This window comes from Podarcis gaigeae, assembly GCF_964106915.1.
Source record: "Podarcis gaigeae genome assembly, chromosome: 8".
NCBI classification, from domain to species: domain Eukaryota; kingdom Metazoa; phylum Chordata; class Lepidosauria; order Squamata; family Lacertidae; genus Podarcis; species Podarcis gaigeae.
This window is the reverse complement of record NC_139684.1, coordinates 85,475,994-85,495,752: the sequence shown is the minus strand read 5'-3', so window position 1 is coordinate 85,495,752 and position 19,759 is coordinate 85,475,994. Positions and strand designations below refer to the sequence as shown.

The 19,759-nt window shown below is 47.8% G+C and overlaps 1 protein-coding gene across 1 annotated transcript in view; it reads left to right on the top strand.

The window, feature by feature from the left end:
• The first annotated feature begins 4,297 nt into the window (after positions 1-4,297).
• The window catches only part of SLC8A2 (solute carrier family 8 member A2), a 137,594-nt gene continuing 122,132 nt past the window's right edge, over positions 4,298-19,759 (top strand). The window contains exon 1 of the mRNA XM_083753694.1: positions 4,298-4,622. The gene's annotated coding sequence lies outside the window, so the exon portion shown is untranslated. The remainder of the gene's footprint in view (positions 4,623-19,759) is intronic.

Here is a 19,759-nt window from a genome sequence, read left to right as displayed (position 1 = left end):
AAGAGCCATGTGGTCTGAGCTGCAGCAACCCTCTCAGACCTCCTCACACGTTGAGCTTCTCAGATATGCTGATGGAGAACAATAGGACTGATTACCTGGTTCCTCCCAAGCTGAGCAAATCCAGGCAGGACATCTTACTTTATGGTCTTAACCCTTTCATGCTTTAATTAGACTTAAGCACGTTGTCTATACAAGGCTGGTTATCGCACCCTATGGCTGTGCAAAACCTGTCAGTTCATACCACAGTGCATGCCTCTGAACAACCAATGTTAGAACCAATGTTAGAATCAATGTTACAGAACAAGGCAGCTATAGCTTTGTTAAGTTTGCTTATTTAGTTATTTCATCTGTTTATATGCTGCTTAAAACTAAACTTGTTAAGTGGGTAACACTACTCTGAATACATTTTAAAAAAAAATCCAGGCATTTTAATAAAAGTTTAATCTTGCAGATTTAACTGGGTTGGGTGTGTGTGTTGGTACCTCTATTGGTTGGTTCTTTATTTGCACCACAAACAGAGAACCAAAAAAATAATCTAGGCTGTATGGAACAAAATTTCCAAGATAAATATATTTTCATACTTTTTCAACCAATAGAGACTATATATAAATGGCCACTAAAGACCCCTCATTTTATGATGGGATTTTTTGTCCTGTCGGGAGAGTAGCAGTACAATAAACCCTGAAAACATATTCTGAAAAGTAATTAAATGTCAACCACTGTATAATACAAGATATGTCCTATAGGGTCATCAAACATGATGCCTTTTGTGTTCTGTTAAATACTCCTCTACATCTGACCAACAAGGTATGAGTTTCAAACTTACAAGTATGAGTATGAGCATTTTAAATTACTGAAACAATACAAAAATATATTTAAATATTTAAACTAAAATCCAAACCTGTGATCCCACAGATTCTTATGTTGCTCAGCAACTGGCTAAGACATAGATTTCTAATAGATCTTTTGGCCCCCAACTAAATTTTATTTGCTGCTGTTGTGAATTTTCTTTTGGCAGCTTAAACCTATTGTGGCCATTTTTAGTTTTTTAACACTATTGTTTTCAAAAAATGTATTGTAAGCCCTCTTGAGGAGGAAAGAGGTCTTGAGTAAATGGCAGGATATTTTGGTAAAAGAAATAAAAGCTGGTGTATGCATATTTTTTTGCCTTTTTTAAAAAAACAAAACAAGTTTCTAGTCCACATGCCAATGAAATTGTGCCTGAATGTATGTGGACACAGCTGGCTGACAGCTCAGAAGCCCGGGAGCATGGCTGAATAAAATCTCAGGAGAGCAAGCTGATGAATTATGCATACTTGCTCCAATGTGCATAAGCTATACCAGGTAACAAAAAGTTATTTTTCAGGGCACCTTGGGCAATTTACATGTTCTATATCTATATATGTAGTGTGTGTTCACGTGTAAAGATATATACCATTACTGATATATAGCAGAGAGGGTTCACAATCTTGATTGAAGACAATTAAATATCATGCACAAGATACACATGAAATGCCTTTTTCTCCAACCCAAGAAATGGTGCAGATCTTTAGGAATGTCTTTTAAGTAACTTTCAGATGTGTCAGCCCTTCCCTAACAAGGCAACCTCCAGATGTTTTGGACAGCAGTTCTCATCAGTCTTAGCCAGTTTGCAGTTTTCTTGTTGGGGAGGAGGCATAAAAATGTTAAACCAGTTCTTTGGAGGTGGATTCTGAGCATCGGGAACACCCAAATGAAATAAACGGGGGACAACTCCTCTCCTCCTTCATTTTTGCTTCCCACCTGCCCTCAAGCCAGAAGCCAGAGACTAGTGCTGGTTAAGGTGTTTGGTGGACCTAGAACATGCCCTAGCTGCACAGATGTGGGACTCTGAGCAATGCCAGAGAGCCAGTGTGGTGTAGTGGTTAAGACCGATGGACTCGTAATCTGGTGAACCGGGTTCGATTCCCCGCTCCTCCACATGCAGCTGCTGGGTGACCTTGGGCCAGTCACACTTCTCTGAAGTCTCCCAGCCTCACTCACCTCACAGAGTGTTTGTTGTGGGGGAGGAAGGGAAAGGAGAATGTTAGCCGCTTTGAGACTCCTTAAAGGGAGTGGATATCAAATCCAAACTCCTCCTCTTCTTCTCTTCTTGTGATCTTACAGGATGGATGGTCATATTTTAAGTGAAGAAGCAATGCTATCTGGAAATGGCCTTGTTTTCGGCAGCTAGACTGGTGACTGAGAGCGGCTGCAGAGACCACATAACACCGGTCTTGAAAGACCTACATTGGCTCCCAGTACATTTCTGAGCACAATTCAAAGTGTTGGTGCTGACCTTTAAAGCCCTAAACGGCCTCAAAGGCCCAGCATAGGCGCCGACTCCATGGGGCCTGAGGGGGCCCGAGCCCCCTCAAAAATTCGTTTGGGGGGGCTTTGCCCCCCCAATAATTTAAGAAAATTATTAGTTATATTATGCTTTGTAAAATCACAAAATTATGTTGGTATTTTTTATTTTCCTTGTTTGACAATAGTTACCTTTTAAAATACATTCAGTAATGAGTTAAAACAAAGCCACTCCCGATCTAGAGAGGGGGTGGGGTTGCGGGCTCTCGACCCATCAACAATCTCGCGGGGCTGGCGTCAGCCCTGCGAGAAGCGGGGATTCCCCCTAGCTCATTAATATTCACCTCCCACGACGGCAGCCAATCGGCTGCCGCAAAGGGCGGGCCCTCACAGGTTCACTTAAGGTCGGGGCAGCCCGGGGCTCGCCCCTTTCGTTCCCCCAGCAGCAGCGGTTTGGAGGTCTTGGGCCCCCCCAATATTTTTTATTAGTCGGTATGGGCCCCCACCCCCTCAATATTTTTTATAAGTCGGCGCCCCTGAGGCCCAGTATACCTGAAGGAGCGTCTCCACCCCCATCATTCTGCCCGGGCGCTGAGGTCCAGCGCCGAGGGCCTTCTGGTGGTTCCCTCATTGCAAGAAGCAAAGCTACAGGGAACCAGGCAGAGGGCCTTCTCGGTGGTGGCGCCCGCCCTGTGGAACGTCCTTCCAGCAGATGTCAAAGCGATAAACAACTACCAGACATTCAGAAGACATCTTAAGGCAGCCCTGTTTGGGGAAGCTTTTAATATTTGATGGACTACTGTATTTTAATATTTTGTTGGGAGCCGCCCAGAGTGGCTGGGGAAACTGTGCCAGATGGGCGGGGTATAAATAATAAATTATATTATTATTATTATTATTATTATTATTATTATTATTATTATTATTTTCTTCAGTTGCATGTTCTCCCCATTTTTGAATAATTTTTATTGATTTCAGATTTTCGGTACAAGACGTCTCGAGTCAATGAAAAAAAACACCTGTGCATTAACATAAACTGCAAAAATAAAACAGAGGCACTGCCTTTGCAAGGCTTTAAGTCACACATTGCAGCTAGTTCGTAAGAAAGGTACTGCGCGTTTACAAACAATGAGCTAGTAACAGTAATCCTCAGTCCTTACTTTTCCTTTTCTCCAGGGACCAACAAATTCTGTCTGATGATTCTGTTGCCCAAGGCTCTTTCTTGCCTTTGCAAAAGCCTTGGCCAATGAACCTTATTCCCATTCTACAGATAGAAGAACAGAGGCTGAATAAGAAGTGTGTGCATTCGCGCCTGTGCAGATAGCTGCCCAAGGCTGGCTAGTTCATGGGCCTGAGCTGGGGCTTAAACCAAAGGTTTTCAGCCTCATATCCAGCTGCCCACAACGGTCAAACCATCTTTTTATTTTTATTTTGAAGTGTGTGCGACTCTCGGCGTTCCTTCCTTCCTAAACACAACTTTAGAAGCAATAATGCGAAGATACCAAATTTTGCACTGTTAAAATGCCAGTCGCGCCCCCTTCCCCAAATACATTGGATGCGCTGTCCGGTCTGTGGGAGCTGTCCAGCGTTTTCTGGTGCTGAAATGGCTATTCCCTGTCCAGACTCACCGTGGTACTGATTTGCGGGGGGCGACGGGAGCTGTCCGGCTGCTCGAGTGGTTGGGTGGGTGGGTGGCTGGGGCTGCCTTGAGCAGAAACCTGGACCCGATCCGGGCATGGCGAAGCAGCAGACTTGGCGTTCTTCCACGCAGCTCTCACGCCTCGGCCACACTCCCTGGCAACGTGGGCTCTGCTAACCACCACCCAGCTTGGGCAGAGTTGCATCGCTTCCCTTTCCCGCTGGCGGCGGGGGTTTCCTTGCACCCCCTCCCGCCCCATAGCTTCTTTCTGTGGGTCCTGAGGGCTCATTTCTCTCTTCCCACAACCTCCCCCCACCCCACCCCGCACCAGCGCTGCCCCTCCCCTTCTCTCCTCCTCCTTTCACCAGAGGCGGGCTCGCTCTCCATCTCTCTCTTGTCTCTGGCTCCGAGGAAGGAACACTCTCTGGCTGGTGGGGGCAGCGACCAGGATCTGGGGGCTCTCGGGCTTCCACCGCCACCCCCTCGTGTTAGGCACGGCTCCCAGCCCTCGCACACGGCGCCCAGCCCTGCTGAAGAACAACGTGGGGAGGAGGGGGGCGGGCAGAGAGAGAGAGAGAGAGAAAGACCATGGCGAGGAACTGACCGGTTTGGCTCAGCCACAGCTGTGGGGTCTCTCTGAGAGGAGGCGCAGAGGAAGGTAGGTGCTGGGGCGACGTGGGGGGTCCTTTTCCGCTCGCGGGGCAGAGGATCGTGTGCGCGCGTGTGCGCGTGTCGGGGTAACAGAGAGAGGGATTCCTGTTCCTTCATTTCCTCCCCGCCACCCACCTACCCAAATCCCCTTTTCCTGCTTGGATTGATCCGATGGCGGGGGAGTAGTGTGTGTTGGGGAGCTTCTGGGTCGCTGGGTGATCCGCTGTCGATCAGGATCGGGACCACGGGCTGTCTTGAGCCTTCTCTCCCTCCCTCCCTCTCTGCTCCCGTTTACTTCTTACTCTCTCTGTCATTCTTCATCGCCGCTGACTCTCGGGTCCCTTCGCGTTCCCTCCTCTTCGGGCACTGCGCGCCAGACACTTGCAAAATTGAGCCACAACCTGGTGCCGGTCAGCGATCGCCACATGATAGCACCCTCGGGGGCGGGTGGGGGCCGCGAGGCTCCGGCCTCCTGAGGGCATTCCCCACTACCTACCAGTTGTAGATCCGGTTGTGTTGACACCATTGGGGTAAAGAGAGATGGAGAGAGAGAGACCTCTTTGCCTCGCCCTGGAAACGTGTGCCGTTTTAGCCTTGCTTAGCTAAAATACGGCGTCGAGGTGTGATTAATTCCTCCACCCGCTATGAAAAATATATATGAAAAGAAATGAAAACCCAGCTCCTACTCACTTTAAAAAAATAAAAATCTGGTACCATGGTGTCAAGATCCCGACCCGCCTTAAAAAAAAAACAATTAAAAATATTGTACCAAGATTTCTTTCTGTAATTGAATTCTCAATAATATTATGATTTTTTTTTTTAAAAAAAACATCCATCCCACACTTTCCCCCTCCATCCTTTTTTACGTCCCCCATCTCACATATCTTTCTAGCTAGGACAGTTGCTATAGACACCACCTTCAGTTTTGAAGGATCTCAGAAGATAATTCGTCGCTGCCACCACCTCGCTTTTGCAGAGACATGCATGCGTTACCCACTCCTCCACTCCCAAACTTTTTTTTTAATTAAAAAAATAATAATATGATAAATAATAATTATTTCTGGTTGCCGTCCAATATACTCTGACAGAGTGGAATAGGCGCGTGTGCGTCCCCACTCCCCGGTTCAGTCTAGTTCAGTCTGAGTGATTTGGGCTCCACAATGGCCACATCCTGGACTAAGAGGAACCAGCGCCGGGTTGGGAGAGGAGGCTGGATCCTGCACATAAACAAACTGAATTTTCGCCTGACCAAAAGTAGTTAGTGGGACTTGAAGCCCTGCAGTTACGAGGGGAGCAAACCCTTTCCTCTCTGGTTCAGCAACCATATTGAGCGATAAGTGTCTCAACACACCCTAAAAACCATCAGATGTTTATATGTTTCAGATTCCAAACCTGGGAGACGAGAGGAGATTCCCCCCTCCCCAGAAAACAATTCACATCAAATACACATCTGCCCGGATCCCAAAATCAGGGGGACTTTCCCTCCTCAACTCCCTCCCCACATTAAGGGGGGGGGAAGGGACTTTCCAAATGATGAAAGTGAGACGTGTAGGTGCCTCAAAGTGGGTACGGATTTGATGCTGTGCATCTTCAGATGTGACATTTTTTTTTTTTTTTTGCCTGCTCTATTTCCCACCTTCTCCCACCCCCAACTTGGAGGCAACTTGTTGGAAGAAAAGTCCATCACCCTGGGATGTAGAATCATAGAATCATAGAATCATAGAGTTGGAAGAGACCACAAGGGCCATCGAGTCCAACCCCCTGCCAAGCAGGAAACACCATCAGAGCACTCCTGACATATGGTTGTCAAGCCTCTGCTTAAAGACCTCCAAAGAAGGAGACTCCACCACACTCCTTGGCAGCAAATTCCACTGTCGGACAGCTCTTACTGTCAGGAAGTTCTTCCTAATGTTTAGGTGGAATCTTCTTTCTTGTAGTTTGGATCCATTGCTCCGTGTCCGCTTCTCTGGAGCAGCAGAAAACAACCTTTCTCCCTCCTCTATGTGACATCCTTTTATATATTTGAACATGGCTATCATATCTCCCCTTAACCTCTGGCAAGGACTGTCTCCCTAGGAGATATTTGTTTGAGATGGAGAGGATGATATATAATGATGATGATGATGATAATAATAATAATAATAAATGCACACCTCTTGGCTTGGCTCATGTCCCTGGCATGCCAATTCCAGCCCCGCACCCATTTTGCCAATCTCGTGAGTTGTCTTGTAGGGTAGACCAAGTGCTGGGGGAGTTGGGGGGCTGAAAGGAACTGGTCGCAAACTTGTTCTTATCATAGCGCTTGTAACTATTGTGTCTGGTGGTGTCATGGTTTCGGTTGCCGGATGCAAGATCTGGGTTGGCTGACTGAGTGGCTTTCACTTACAGCAGTTCTCAGCCTGTGGGTCCCCAGATGTTGTTGGACTACAACTCCCATCATCCCTGAGCTCTGGCCTTGCTAGCGATGGGTGATGGGAGTTGTAGTTCAACAACATCTGGGGACCCACAGGTGGAGAAAGGCTGCAGCTAGGAGATCCCTGAATCTGAGAGAGTCAGAGAAGGTGGCTGGAGGACTCATTCCCATGGCCTCTAGCCTTCTGAGGGGCTCTGTGCAGTTGTGTGTGTGTGTTAGTGTTATTATTGTTGGGGTGGTGGTCTTATTGGCAGAGCAGGAGAGCCCGCCAATGCCCAGCCCCATGATGTTCTGCTGCTTGCCTTGCTCAGTTTCCCCATCTGCACAATGGGCACAATAGGGAGAGGATTCCTTCCCCCTCTTTTGATCGATCCTGCTTATTTCTTGCTCCGTGTTTAGAATCTAGATGTTGAGATGGCTGGTTTAGAAAAGCTTGGGTGTAAGTTCCCTCCTCCAGGTTAAGCACAAGAGAATGATGAAAGCTGTAGGCATCTGATCCTGGTTCAAATCTTAGCTCTGCTGTGAAACTCACCAGGAGTCAGATCAGCTTGCAAGATCTAGTATTTGGGTGATGGTACAGAGCTCCCTCACAGAGTTGTTGTGAAAGGTGCGTCTTGAGGAAGGGCAGGATACCAGTGAAAATAATTTATTACATCTCCTAGAGGTGCGGTAAGACTATTTTATCTCTCTCCCTAACAAGCCGTTGATGGCAGGCAGAATGTGTCAGCCTACTTTTCATCTTTTAAGGTGTCTGTTAATATTTTATTCAAACCTGTGCATTGACTGGAGATGTGTGTTGCGCGTACCAGGCAGGTTATAGCAGTGCATGTACCAAAAATTCACCAGGTAGATCTACTGCATTTCATCGGTCAAGGGGGGAAAACTACACCTCTTGAATTTGCACCCGTAACGCCGCTGGTGGAGGCAAAGGAATAATTTTGGTGGTGATGGCAGGAAGGAGATTCATCTGCTTTAACTGGGATTTCTGTTCAACATTCCACACTCCTCTTAAACAGCAGACAGTTACTTGTTGCTTGTCTTTCTAAACTAAAAAGCACATGTTGAGGTTGCATGATTGTACCGGCGGGTCCTGGGACGCTGCTCAAAGCCTAGGAGACATTTGTGGGTCCATACGTGTGACAAGGTGTATGTTTTATTGGGGGGGGGGGAGAGAGAGGAATGACTCTTATTCAGCACCGAGGGCCATGTCAGAAATAGACTATGAATCAGAGGGCTACTGCTAATTCTAGCTGCCAATCATCCTTGCAAACATTCATTTGGGTCGCAATTCACTCTTGCAGCCATGACAGGTGTCAAACTGCCATCGTTCCTTGCAGTGCCGTTTTTATTCCACAACTGGGAGAAAACCAAGCTGCCTTGGAGGCAGCAGCAATGATGGGGAGAGCAAACACACAGGACTAGGAACCGGGCAGAGTTGAAGTGCAGAGGACATGGGCTTCTGGACGATCTCTCTAATCCTAATTCTGCACGAGCCAGAGTTGTGTTCCACTATTCGAAATAATAAGGGACGCAGGTGGCACTGTGGTCTAAACCACAGAGCCTAGGGCTTGCCAATCAGAAGGTCGGCGGTTTGAATCCCCGCGACGGGGTGAGCTCCCGTTGCTCGGTCCCTGCTCCTGGCGACCTAGCAGTTCGAAAGCATGTCAACGTGCAAGTAGATAAATAGGTACCACTGCGGCAGGAAGGTAAACAGCACTTCCATGTGCTGCTCTGGTTTCGCTAGAAGAGGCTTAGTCATCCTGGCCACATGACCCAGAAAAACTGTCTGTGGACAAATGCCAGCTCCCTCGGCCAGTAAAGCGAGATGAGTGGGCAATCCCAGAGTCGTCCATGACTGGACCTAATGGTCAGGGGTACCTTTACCTTTTATTCAAAATAATTGATGGGGCAAAAAGTTCTGTAAGCTCTAGAGAAAAATGTTGACTTCTCCTAATCATTCTGCTCTCTTCATCCCCTCTATAAAAATATGGCTGTCATGCAACCATATATCACAAAACAATGCAACCATGTGCACCAGATCCTTTTTTTAAAAAAGTGTCTTTTCAAAAAAAAAACCACAAAAAACTTCATAGCAGCCTAGTTTCTGGACCGTCTTCAGAGGCAGCCCTACGTATAACGTGCTGCAGTAATCTAACCTAGAGGTTACCAGAGCGTAGATGTCAGAAGGCAAACTATCCCTGTCCGGATAAGGGCACAATTGGGCCACCAGCCGAAGCTGATGGATGGTACTCTGCACCACTGAGACCACTTCAGACTCAAGAGACAGCGAAAAATTCAGAAGTGCCCCCCAAGCTACTTGGTTCTTCAAAGGAAGTGGAACCCCATAAAGAGCAGGCAACCTCCCAGCCATCCGGTCTATGGAACTTCCCACCAACAGAGCCTCAGCCTTATCTGGATTGAGCTTCAGTTTTTTGGCTCCCATCCAGGCCATTATCAAGGCAAGACAACGGTCCAGCACATCCACTGCCAAACCTGCAGGTGTAAAGGAAAACTGGAGCTGTGTGTCATCAGCTTATTACCGACAATGGACTCCAAACCTCTAGATAACCCCACTCAGTGGTTTCATGTAGATGTTAAACAGCATAGGGGATAAAACTGAACCATGAAGAGCCCCACAGTGAAGGACCCATGGGGCCAAAGCATCACCCTCGCGAAACAACCATCCAAATAGGACCAGAACCACTGCAAAGCGCTGCCACCCCCAACTCAGACAGCCACTCCAGAAGGAGACCATGGCTGATGGCAATGAAAGCCTGCTGAGAGGTCAAGGAGAATTAACAGCAACACATTCCACCTCTCTTTCTCCCGACAGAGATCATCATACCAAAGCAGTTTCCCAAACCGGGCCTGTACCCCTGATTGAAATGCATCTAGAAAATCAGTTTCCTCCAAGAGTGCCTGGATCTGGTCCACTGCCACCTTGCCCAAGAAGGGAAGACTGTCAAATTTGATTTTCCAATCCAGGGAGGGTTTGTTCAAGCCTCCTTCAAGCAGGCAAGAACCACTCCCTCTTGAAAAACGTTGAGGATTTGTCCTCAAAACGCTTTGCAAACGAGTCACAGTGAACTACTCTTGGTTCTACCTTTGGGCCAGACCGTAAGAGACCCCACACTACCTGGAAAAGCTCTGACGGACAGCACATTGAGGACACACTCTTTTCCTTCTTTGCTGCCTTCGCTGCCACTAGGTAGGCTCGACGATGAGCCCTCAACACTGTGCAATTCCATTACACCGGAGCTTCCCTCCACTCGCGTCTGAGCTGTCTCCCAGCTTGTTTCCTCACCGGAAGCTCTAGTATATCAGAAAGCCCAACTGGCTCCACGACCCTAGCCAATGAGATGTTCCAGAGATCAGCAAGGGCTTTCATAGGAGTGCCAGTCATATCAGCTGGAAAATGCGTTGCCAGTTTAAGGAGCACACTCCATGAGGCATATTTATGACCCATCAGCTGCAGTGGCTCTGAAAACCGATCAGACAAATTTGTTTAAGCAGCTGCCAGCTATGGAAGTGAAATGGACCCTCCATATTCAAGAGCACTATACCAGGTCGAGCTTTTAAAACCCTGTTTGTGAGTACTTGGATGGATGACTGCTGCAAACGGGCTAGATACAGTACGTGACTTTTTATAATAATACAGTCATACCTCAGGTTACAGCCGCTTCAGAACTTCAGGTTGCATTTTTTTGGGTTGAGGACTGCCGAAACCCGGAAGTACCGGAACGGGTTACTTCCAGGTTTCGGCTGTCGCGCATGTGCGGACGTGCTAAATCACCCTTTGCGCATGCGCAGAAGCACCGAATCACAACCTGCATGTGCGCAGACGCAGGTTCCGAACGTTGTGGGTTGCGAACGTGCATCCCGCACGGATCATGTTCGCAACCCGAGCATCCACTGTAACTTTATTGTCAATGTACAACCTGTGTACAATGAAATTAACCGAGTCTCCCTCCCCACCCCCACAAAAAGCATTCAATCTTATTTCACTCTGTGTGCTTGTCGTTCAACACACCAACACCAAAAATCAGTTGCACTATATTATTTTCTGTTCAGCAGCCTAACAGCCCACAGATAGAAACTGTTTTTTTTAGCCTGTTGGTACGACTGATTATACTTCTATATCTCCTGCCCGAGGGTAAAAGATGAAAGAGGTGCTGGCCGGGTGTGAATCGTCCCTGGGAATTTTTCTTGCTCTCCTAAGGCAACGGTCCCTTGCGATGTCATCTAGCGGGCTCAGGGGACAGCCCATGATATCATGTGCTATGTTCACCACCCTCTGTAGAGACTTTCTGTCCATGGCTGTCAAGCCAACGTACCACACTGTGATACAATATGTGGACCGGTAGAAAGAGGTCTTTTCTTAAACGTTCCCAGGAGACTCTTGAAATAATTGTGCAGCGAATTGGGTTTGGGGGTGGAAATTCTAATGGGGATTGTGTTCATCTCTGTCCATGCTCAGAGGTAAGAGCGCATGCAGGCAGGCACCTAGCGCATTTGGCTCCGCATGGCAGGCACATGCCAAACGCGGAAGAGCGACCCATGCTGCGTGCGAGATTTTTCCTGCCAAAATCCAAATCTGATACACCGCATGTCCTAGTAACAAGTCGCAATCTGCTACTGAACAGCAGATGCGTATGTGTGAGAGTTGCCTCAGAGGAGGCGTGAAATAAATCTCTTTCATGCCTCCCCCTCCTGCAGCCCAGAGGAGAGGAGAGGGGGGAGGGAGAGAGAGAGGTGATCCTCTATCCACCTTGCACCCATGTAATATTTTGTGCTGCCACCCCAAGGCCCATCTGGCTCTCACCCATTTCCCCAAGCTATAAATACCACGCTCTCTTAATCTCCCCTCCTGCGTCAATGCCTGAGGCTTCCTTAATCATACTTTTGCGATTCCCCCCCCCCCCCAGTTTCTCTCCCAGTTGCTGCTAATGAAGTACCTCAGAACTGGCAGGGTCAGTCACAACCTGAGAAAGGTTTATGGCCACCGTTGCCTTGCAATCTCTGATCCAATTTGCCACCTTCCTCGGTGGAAGCAGAGACTAGGAAGCTCAGGTGAAAAAGAAGAGGGAAGTTTCCCTCTTGGAAATCTGGACTCTCTCCCTCCCTCCCTCCCTCCCTCTGTCAATGCTAGAGAAGTGGAATATGGAACGTCTCTTGTTCTTTGGCTCTGAAGTCCCCTTGTTTTATATTGTTGTGTGCACCCCAGTTTCTGAGCACTGAGAGACTCTGGGGTTCCAGCGCTTACAAAGGATGAAGAGGATCACAGCATCAACCTTTCAACAGTTCTTGCTTCCCTATTAAGTTTCCAGGGAAGTCCTAAGCCACAGCTTTGAGTCCGGCAGAGAGCAGAACATGTCTCTGTCTCTCCATCTTAACTCAGGCACACCTCACTGCCAGTTCCTCCTCCAGGAAACACAACCCCCCACTTCTGACACCAATGTTGTGTGCACCTCAATCTCAGCATTGCCTACACTTACCTAGAGTTCGGCTAACTTGGAATGAAGGTCAATGGACACTGTGGTATCTTTAGGATATAGGGTTTTATTTACACAGGTATACAACCTGAGCATAGGATGGGAGGGGCTCACAGCACTGACCCCCCAACAGATCTTACCTCCCCACTCAGTTGCCAGGGAAGCCCCAAGCTACCACTTTGGGTCCAGTACAAAGCAAAACACAACTCTGTGCCCTCAGCTTCCAGCAGTAGCCAAAACTCAAACATCAAGCTCTGGCTATGGTTCTTCTACCTTACAAGGTGATGTCGCTTCCAAGTGGATAAGGGAAGTTTCCCTGGCCTGTCTCTATGGCAACAGGGCAACCTTTTTGGATATGTAAATGGGTGTACTTGGCTGGCTAAGTCCACTACTTTAACAAAGAAACTGGTTGAGCTGGTATCCTCTTATTGCTTACATAGGACCCCAGGCTTGGAAGAGACCTACGAGTGTCATCCAAACTGACACCCCACCCCAAGTATGTTTGTTTATGAACCATCATCAATGGATGTGCCTCTTTGAAGCTTGCATGGACCGAAAGGGTGTGGTCTGCAGGTTATGGGCGCATGGATCATTTAGTTTTGGTGTCTCCCATTTTCTCCATTTTCTATCACTTTTTTAAAAAAACAAGTCCTTGTGAAATGTCATCAGTATTCTAGTGTGAATTTCTCCTAGCGCACATATCTTTGCATGGCATTTTGCACGCACACACCCTGTCCACACATTTCTGTAGATGTTACTTGGATGGAGAACGGCGGCGCAAAATTCGGAGGCATGTAAATTTCAAAGGACAACTGTGTTTCAGTTTGCATCTTGTTTCCGGAAGGTGCTGCTTAGGTAGGAAAGGTGCCTGAAAATTGAACTGAATTGAATCTCTCTCCCTTACTGGGAAGACTCCCCACCTGGCTGGAGCCCAGCAGGTCGGGGTCTGGTCAGTGCCTGGATGAGGGACTGTCTGGGACATCTATGCCACCTTGAGCTCCATGACAATAAAAAAAGGCAGGATGTAAGATTGGGCCCCATCATCCAGCCTGGACACTGAGGTCCAGATCCTAGTACCTTCTGGCGGTTCCCTTGCTGCGAGAAGTGAGGTTACAGGGAACCAGGCAGGGCCTTCTTGGTAGTGGCGCCCGCCCTGTGTAACGCCCTCCCAGCAGATGTCAAGGAAATAAACAACTATTTTACTTTTAAAAGACAACTGAAGGCGACCTTGTTTAGGGAAGTTTTTAATGACTGACGCTGTATTGTTTTTAATATTCTGTTGGAAGCCGCCCAGAGTGGCTGGGGTATAAATAATAAATTATGATGATTGTGATTTATTATTTAAGTGGAAGAAAAGCAGAGCAGTTCCCTGCCCCGAGGATCTTGCAATTCAAAGTTCAAAGGAGGAGGAGACAAGTGAAGGCAAAGGTAGGGCATAAAAGCAGGCAGAAAAGGGTGCTCTCGGGAACACAAGAATCTGCCTTACGCTGAGTCATTAGTGATGACCACCAGCTTGGATTCAGCAAGTTCATGAAGGGTAAACCATGACTGTGACGTTGTGGCTCTCCAGCCACATGGAAGATGGAGCAAGCTTGTACCCAAAGGCAGAAGGTATCTAGAAGGTGGGTACCCAAACCACTTGCTTCAAAGAACAAGAAAAGAGATTCCGACTAAGCTTTGGGAAGAACTTTCTGTTTTGACAGTGGAGGAGACTACCTTTCAGAAGGTGGTGGACTCTTCTTCATTGGAGGATGCTAAAGAGACGTTGGGTTGTCCCAACCCCACAATTCCACCACTCTATGAAAAGCCAACCTTGAGTGAATGCAGATAAACTTTGAATGCAGGCTTGCATAAAAGGTAAAGGGACCCCTGGCCATTAGGTCCAGTCGTGACCGACTCTGGGGTTGCGGCGCTCATCTCACATTATTGGCCGAGGGGGCTGGTGTACAGCTTCCAGGTCATGTGGCCAGCATGACTAAGCCACTTCTGGCGAACCAGAGCAGCGTACGGAAACGCTGTTTACCTTCCCGTCGGAGTGGTACCTATTTATCTACTTGCACTTTGACGTGCTTTCGAACTGCTAGGTTGGCAGGAGCTGCGACCGAGCAACGGGAGCTCAGCCCATTACGGGGATTCGAACTGCTGACCTTCTGATCGGCAAGTTCTAGGGTTTGTGGTTTATCCCACAGCGCCACCCTCGTTCCTCGCAGGCTTGCATACAAGAGTGCAAAAATCGAAGCAATGGACCTCAAGCTTTTGCTGGGAGTCGCTCTGGATTCTAGGGAGGCTGACGCCGGCAGTCTGTGTCCTGCGCTTTGGAATCTGACATCCTCTGTGCCATTTTGCAAGCGTTCCTGAGACACAGGTTTGCAGGGCACAGGGTGGCAAAGCACCTGGCCTGTCCTTGGCCGTGAAAATGAGTCTGTTTCTCCAAATGCGGAACAACACCCTGCTGAGTTAGAAGGCATTACACTGCGCACCTTTCTAATGAGGCTTTGCTGATTCGCAATCCCCTTTGGACGCCAGCCTGCAAATTAGCGAGAAAAAGATCCATTTAATTTTGCCTAATTTACCCCCTCCCTCGCCCCCCACCCCTTTGTTGTGAGTCAAATGTGTGTTAATCTCTCCCTGCCTCCTTTTCTGAAATGGAACGTGGTTCGCTGGGTAAGCTGTTCTTTTTCCGCTGGACAATGCTGTAGGGCTTGGTAATAATCCTTTATCCAGTACGTTTTCGAGCACAGTTCAAAGTATTGGTGCTGACCTTTAAAGCCCTAAACGGCCTCGGTCCAGTATACCTGAAGGAGCGTCTCCACCCCCATCGTTTAGCCTGGATACTGACGTCCAGCTCCGAGGGCCTTCTGGCAGTTCCCTCTCTGCGAGAAGTGAGGTTACAGGAACCAGGCAGAGGGCCTTCTTGGTAGTGGCACCCGCCCTGTGGAACGCCCTCCCTTCAGGAGTAAAGGAAATAAGCAGCTATCTTCTCTTTAAAAGACATCTGAAGGCAGCTCTGTTCAGGGAAGTTTTTAATATTTAATGCTGTATTGTTCTTAACCCTCGATTGGGAGCTGCCCAGAGTGGCTGGGGAAACTCAGCCAGATGGGTGGGGTATAAATAATAAATTATTATTATTATTATTATTATTATTATTATTATTATTATTAATCCATAAACCCCAGGAGCTGTGTCTTCTGGGCTGCAGAAGCAAATCTCGATAGGAGCTGCAGCCCTGGCAGCTTGCAATCACTCCCAAAAACATCAAGAAGAAAATGTGTGGCGAGGTGAGGAGGCTTAGAACTGTCGGCTGATTGTGGCTGCAAACTCTTATCTGGCCCCTGGGACGCCCCTTTCCTAACCATACCCCCACCAGCCCTGCTCTGCACCCACCTTCATTGGTTTTGCCTGGCTGGAATTTGTCCATGACCTCTGACAATGCCTCTTCATTTTTTACTCAGTTAAGGGTATTTTTGCACAGTTAAGTGTGTCTCTCTGTGTGCAAACTAGGTAAACTTTGCATCAGTTTCTCCACCCACTTTGACCTCTGACCTGGTGTTATGTACTGAGTTGAATAGGATCCAAAAGGCAGCAGTTTGATTGGTCCTAGAACAATAAGATTCAGAATGCAGCAGTCTGATTGGTCCACAGGAGCCACCCAATCCAGCTCCAGGTGGAAGTGAATCCGCAACCTGATTGGCCTACAGGTGAATCCCGGAATTAGCCAATCATGTGGGGCCCATTGTGTAAATAGTGTATATAAAGCAGACGTTCTGGGGAATTTCCATTCCTCCTCACCACTATGAGCTGAATAAAGAGCATGAAATCCACTCTCGACTCTGAGTATATTTCACCTGGCATGTGGCCCCTGGAATTTTCCTCAGAATAGAATGTGGCCCCCTGTTGAAAATGGTTCCCCATCCCTGGTTGGTCTACAGCCATGCTGCTGGCTGGAGCCTCATGGGAACTGTAGTCCAGAACTGGACTCAAGTGGTGAAAGGCTGACCTAAAGAACACCAGCATGGACATTGGAGAGAGGAATGATGGGAGTTGTAGTCTAACAGCATCTGGTGGGCCACAGGTCCCCCATCCCATAATCTACAGAGGCCCTCTTCTGAGTATTACCACCACCTGACGAATGCTCTCCCGAGAGAGACTCTCCTGGTGCCTATTCTAACACATTTTCAGTGCCAAGTGAATACTTGGTGAAATAAATCACCCCAGGCCTTTTAAGACCTTTGAACACCCGGTTTAGTTATTTATTTAGCATGATGTTGTTTTCTTCTCTGCACATTGATGGCGATCGGTTGGTTTCCAGCTATTCTGGGGTGTGCGCGGCTGCGCTCTGTTGATGGGTTCGCAGAATCGGCTGCTGATGGGCTGAGAGTCCCAGGTGTTTGTTGCATGTTGGGCTAGATATTTTATTGCTGAATTCTTGCTGGCTTGGATTTTATTGGTTTTCTTGTTTGAGTTGCCGACTTCATTGCGTGTTTAATTTTGTTCCACGCTATCATTGCCTGTCGCCGAGAATATATATCTTTTCTTTATTTATTGGGTGACTAATAAAATGGGAGTAGCAAGGAAATATATAAAATTTCATGGCTGGTGCCAGTGCTCAATGGATCTCGCATCCCCTGGATATATCCTGTCTGTTTAAAAGGCCAGCCTGATCCTTCCGTGTTTAGAAAGGCTTTATAGAATCAGATAATTGTACATATGGAAGGGACCCTTCCATCTAAACATTTAAAGCACATTCAAATAATTCTGGGAACCGTAGTATCGCCGAAGAACTGATGCTTTTGAATTATGGTGCTGGAGGAGACTCTTGAGAGTCCCATGGACTGCAAGAAGATCAAACCTTTCCATTCTGAAGGAAATCAGCCCTGAGTGCTCACTGGAAGGACAGATCCTGAAGCTGAGGCTCCAAGACTTTGGCCACCTCATGAGAAGAGAAGACTCCCTGGAAAAGACCCTGATGTTGGGAAAGATGGAGGGCACAAGGAGAAGGGGATGACGGAGGACGAGATGGTTGGACAGTGTTCTCGAAGCTACCAGCATGAGTTTGCCCAAACTGCGGGAGGCAGTGGAAGACAGGAGTGCCTGGTGTGCTCTGGTCCAGGGGGTCACGAAGAGGCGGACATGACTAAACGACTAAACAACAAATGATTCCCCAGCACCCTCAACAAACTACAGTTCCCAGGATTCTTTGGGGTGGGGAAAAAGCGTGCTTTAAATGCTTGGCGAGAGAAAGCAAAGCAAAGCCAAGGGTGCTTTGGAGTCCCCCAGAAAGGGGGTCCCCCTAATTGAGCCAGGATTCCCTGGTCAGGCAGGGCTCGCCCGCCGCAGAGCTGTTTCCCCTGCAGATGCTAATTGTGATGGATTTTCCAGGTTCCTCGCTCTTCTCTTCTGGCAGTGCTGGGAGTGATGCTCTTGTCAGATCGATGCTTCGTTCTACATACGCGACGGGCAGGTTCATTAGGGGAGGATTTACCCTGCTGGCCATGCAGCAGCAGAAGATGGTGAAGGAATAGAAGATGCAGGGAATCCCACTGTCAAAGGCAGGGGCTTGGGAGAGGCGTCCGTCTGCAAACGAGGAAGCCCACCAGGACACAAGCTTGCAGCGGGGAGAGCAGAGCACTTTGGACTGAACTGCAAATTGGGCACTCTACTTCTAGTACTATTGCTGCCACTAGTAATAATAATATTACTGCTTAGCATATATTTTGGTCAGCAATGTCTAGGCAACACAATGACCATGTACATAAGCAATAGACAATCTTTACAGAATTCCTTCAAACCATAACAAGTACAAAATGAAATCTTTCGTTTCAAAATCTCTGAAAATCTTTAAATGAAGCGAGGGACCAGACTTCGTAGGATGAAAGACAAGCTGTGAAGCTTTGTGGTTTCGGCAAATATGATGTCCAGCACTGAATGGTGACTACTGTTTCGTAGAATTCTTCGCCAGCGTGGTGGGAGGATATAGAATTGCTTCATAAACCCATCTTATTTCGAATGAATGTGTGTAAATGAAAGTATCAAATGCTATGGAACAGAGCTCATGTAATAATGTAGTCACTGCATATATTTGGAGCATTAGCAGACCGACCCAAGTATCCGTTTCTTCCAGGGACAGCTCTGGGTTTACAGAAGCTGTCCCAGTTTCTGATCCAATCCTGGAATGTCCCACTTTTCCTTAGGATGTCCCTATTTTCACAGGAGAAATACTGGAGGGTATATGGCAGGACGTTGGAGGGTATGGAGTTTTCTGACCCCCAAGCCATCTGAAGGCAGCCCTGTCTAGGGAAGTGTCTTTTTAAAAAATATATATATTATATTTTTATATATGTTGGGAGCTGCCCAGATGGGCAGGGTATAAACAGTGAAATCATTATAATTATGGAATGAAGGTAAAGGGACCCCTGACCATTAGGTCCAGTCGTGGCCGACTCTGGCTCATCTCGTTTTATTGGCCGAGGGGGCTGGCGTACAGCTTCTGAATCATGTGGTCAGCATGACTAAGCTGCTTCTTGCGAAACCAGAGCAGCGCACGGAAACGCCGCTTACCTTCCCGCCAGAGTGGTACCTATTTATCTACTTGCACTTTGATGTGCTTTCGAACTGCTAGGTGGGCAGGAGCAGGGACCGAGCAACGGGAGCTCACCCCGTCGCAGGGATTCGAACCACCAACCTTCTGATCGGCAAGTCCTAGGCTCAGTGGTTTGGACCACAGCGCCACTTGCGTCCCTTTGATTATGGAATAGGACATCCCTATTTTCACTGGAGAAATGTTGTGGGGGTGGGTTTATGTCTTAGGAAGACGAAAGCAAGCAGGGAGAGAGGAATATAGGGGGAGGTTGATGGGGCTGCCTTGATAGTGGATCCCATTTAGAATAGAAAATAACTCCAGTATTTGCCACACTGGCTGGCAGTGGATCTCCAGAGAGATCTCTCAGTCTTACCTGCTGGGGATCAAACATGGGACCTTCTGCATGCAGATCACATGCTCTGCACATGGTGCTTGGCACAAACTCCGAGCTTGCCCTGCAAGGAGTATTTCTCTAAAGAACTTACTGTTTATTTATGTAAGGCTTTTAGATATGTTGCATTTGCTAGCAGCACACGCACACACACACACACACAAACAAATAGTGCAATGAACTGGCAAGGACTTTGAGCAGGGGGTCAGCAAACTTTTTCAGCAGGGGCTGGTCCACTGTCCCTCAGACCTTGTGGGGGGCCAAGACT